Consider the following 3523-nt stretch of genomic DNA (forward strand, 5'->3'; position numbering starts at 1 on the left):
CACAGGCATAACAAAGGCTAACACAGCACTCATATAATTAAAGAATAAATGAAGGCATGGACCTGTGCCAAGCCATTCTCCTAAATTAGCCTTTTGCACGTTATTAGCCTTTTATTTGTGGTGTTTGTATGTGTGTTCAAAAAGCCGTTCTAAAGACATAGGCTTCCAAGCATGTTTTATGGCCTACAACATCTCAGACAGACAGGAATGCTGGCAACAATACAGTCTCTGAGAGCTGAAGTGTTTAACAGTTTTCCCAGCTTTTGATTTAGTATAGAGCTGTTTCTCAGCCCAGCATCTGCCCAAATCATTCAGACAATCATTTAAACAGAAACAAACATAAATTGAATAAATCTATACATGGAACATGGAAATTTTGGGTGGAGACAATAATAATGAACTAGCATGTCTTGATTTGTTGTCGATGACCACAACATCATGGAAATTTTTCTCTGCAGAATGCTAGTAAGTGTTACCCAATCAGTGGGGCATTTTCAAAACATGATGGACATTTTCAGCTGCTTTACCTGATTTGTTCTTATCCACTGGGGGCTTGGTTTAGGAGTGGGTCTTTGAGTAAAAGAGCTAAAAAAACACCCATTGTAGTTTGAAAATGCCCACTGATTAAGTATAAAAAAATTTACTGAAGTGATGGAATAAACCATAACTTTTCCTACAAACTTAAAATGTGCACATTGCTTAAGTAATATTGGTAACACTTTATTTTGATAGTCCCCTTTAGACATTTTGTTGACTATAAGTAATGCTGCACCTACATGTCAAGCAACTCTCATTGTTAGTAGACTGTCTGCTTAATATCTGCTCACATTGTATTGTGATTGTTCCCCTACACAAATTCTACTGACTATAAGTAACTTTGCAAAATTAACTAACCCTAACCCTAACGTAATAGTCTACCAATACTCAGCTGATATTCTAATGAAATTTAGCTGACATGTAGGTGCAATGTAAGAGAAAGTCTAAAGGGGATAATCAAAATAAAGTGTAACCATAATAGTTATTAGGAATTCAAGGATTGACATGAACATGAGCAAAAATGTCATATTTTATACATAGTCCATGTCTTAGATCTATACCCAAAGCTTGCATTCTGCAGACATTAAATCAGACACAAAGATGAAAGATCACATTTATTTAAATGCATGAATTATAGTATTGATTTGATTTAATTAGCAGACGAGAGAGAGAGACAGAGAGAGAGATGAAAGATGAGTATATGAATTACAAAAATAAATAAATTAATTAATTATGCTATTTTATCTTCTCGTTGCCAAGAAATATAACATAGATTCAGTATTGAAGCTATTTTATTAGTAGCATAGTTTTATTTTATTCAAGCCGCATGTTTCTGTTCTCATGAATGTTTCTGTGTGTTTGTGTGCACCTAAAAGCATCACATTAATATAAAACGGTGATTAAACTAACTTGAACCTGTGAATTAAATTGTTTTAATGTACACCTCCCATCCAATCAGAATTGAGTATTCAGAAAGACCATGGTATAATATTATAAAATACTAAAACTGAACAATGAAATACAGCGTACTGAGAATTAAAAAAAGAAGCATTTTACAAATGTCACCATCTTATCTAAAAGTAAAAGAAGTAAAAGAGTAAAAAGGAACATAATGTTCCCTTTTAATTTTACTGAAATGCATTGTTAAAACTCTGCAAATGTCTTGACCAGTGACATGATCAGGGATTGCTAGCTCTTCCTCACCCCCTCCCTGTCCACTTCATCTTACAAATGTTCCAGTAGGTCAGACTCCAGCATTCCACTGTTGCACATAAACCTGGGGTCTGACTTCTTATGAAGTTGTAGTGTGAACAAGAAAGGGTCTGAGATCACTTCAGTGCTGAAGAGAACCAAAAAAGTACCAGGTTCTCTTTTGAGTCCAGTATATGTGACCTGTGCTGGCAAAACGAGTCATAATGAGCAAATTTGAGTTATTTTGATTATTTAAATAAAATTATTTTAATTATTCTTAATTTAAAGATCTTCAAAATGATGTATGATTTGTTAGAATTGGACGGGAAAAAAAAACACTCGTTTGAGTCAGTTAAGAGAAAAATCGTGTTAAAGTTTTCTGAAGCTTCCAAAGCAAAATCACCTAGCAATGTTGCATCTTTTCCTCCAGTTCTATAATAATACTTACTGTTTTAATAATCACAATATAGCTTTTTTTATTATAAGAACAGATGCAAAAAAAAAAATAGAACAAATATAAGAAAAATAATGAATTTTTTTTTTCATTTTACATTTAAACAAGCATTCATGTAAGAAAAAAAATAATCAAATGTAAAAATCCCCTTTAGTGTATTCATTACAAATAAATTAACTATTAAAACTACAAAAGCAGTTCAATCCAGAGCAGCAAGTGATTCCCTGTGTAGCGTCTGGACCAATCAAACACACAATATATATTTTGTTTTAATATTTAACAAATACTCTGTAACCCCCCTCAGTTAACAAGCCATACGAGGACCCATGAACCCTTCCCCCCGGAATGCGTAACACCCCAGGAAGTCGAACAGGCCTCTTTGTTGCTGATATCACTGGGTTTATTGGCCAAAAGAATGTAAAGCAGGGAAAATCCCTGCATGTCCCAGGACAAAGGCAGAATAGAAATGGACTGTGCTCTAATTAATTCATTGGAAAACCTTTCTTTGAATGAACACACATATTCTTCAGGCCATTGTGTATATTATTGCGGTAACTAGTTATGGTTAATTATTCATATTTCCTGTCATGAGCTGATTCGCTACACCTGTGTATATGTATATTTATTGTGATCATGCGCCATCTTTATGGGTGCGCTTTGGATGACAGTCAGCACTCTCAGAAAATGTACAATTAAAATAAATATTTTTAGATTAACATTAAAGGTGACACGGTCACGGTGTGTGGAGGCAGGCAGGATGACGAGGACGACAAGGATTCAAATAAGAATATTTAATGTAGAGACAGCAAGGCAGATTCGGGTAGATGAGACACACACACTCGGGGTAACATTCACAATAACCGACAATACTAGAATACAAGAGACAGGAACTTATAGGGTAGATAATGAGGGGCAGACAGATGAGCACACTGAGGATAATTAACTAATGATTGAACGGGCTAAACCAACAAAAGGGGAAGAAACAACAATAAACAGTCCACAGGGGCGTTACATTACTCCCCCCTCCCGGAAGGTGCATCCTCGCACCGTAGAAACAGAGGGAGGGGCGGAGGGGGACAAAGCAGTAGATGTGAGATGGTGACCGGGGGAGGCAAAAGGCTGGCAGGCAGACCAGGTTCCGGCAGAGGATGGACTTCCAGGAGGAGGACGGCTAACAGAGTCCAGGGAGGTGACGATGGAGGGAGGACCCAGGAGGGAACCGAAGTAGGAGGAGGAGCCACGTGGGATCATGGCCACAGCCATAATAGCGGCCCATGGTCGAGCCGACGGAGGGAGGAGCCATGGAGGAGGAATGTCCACCGACTCCAGGGGGCCGACCAA

The sequence above is a fragment of the Sinocyclocheilus grahami genome, unplaced genomic scaffold, assembly GCF_001515645.1.
Source record: "Sinocyclocheilus grahami isolate Dianchi unplaced genomic scaffold, SAMN03320097.WGS_v1.1 scaffold1891.1, whole genome shotgun sequence".
Lineage (NCBI taxonomy): Eukaryota > Metazoa > Chordata > Actinopteri > Cypriniformes > Cyprinidae > Sinocyclocheilus > Sinocyclocheilus grahami.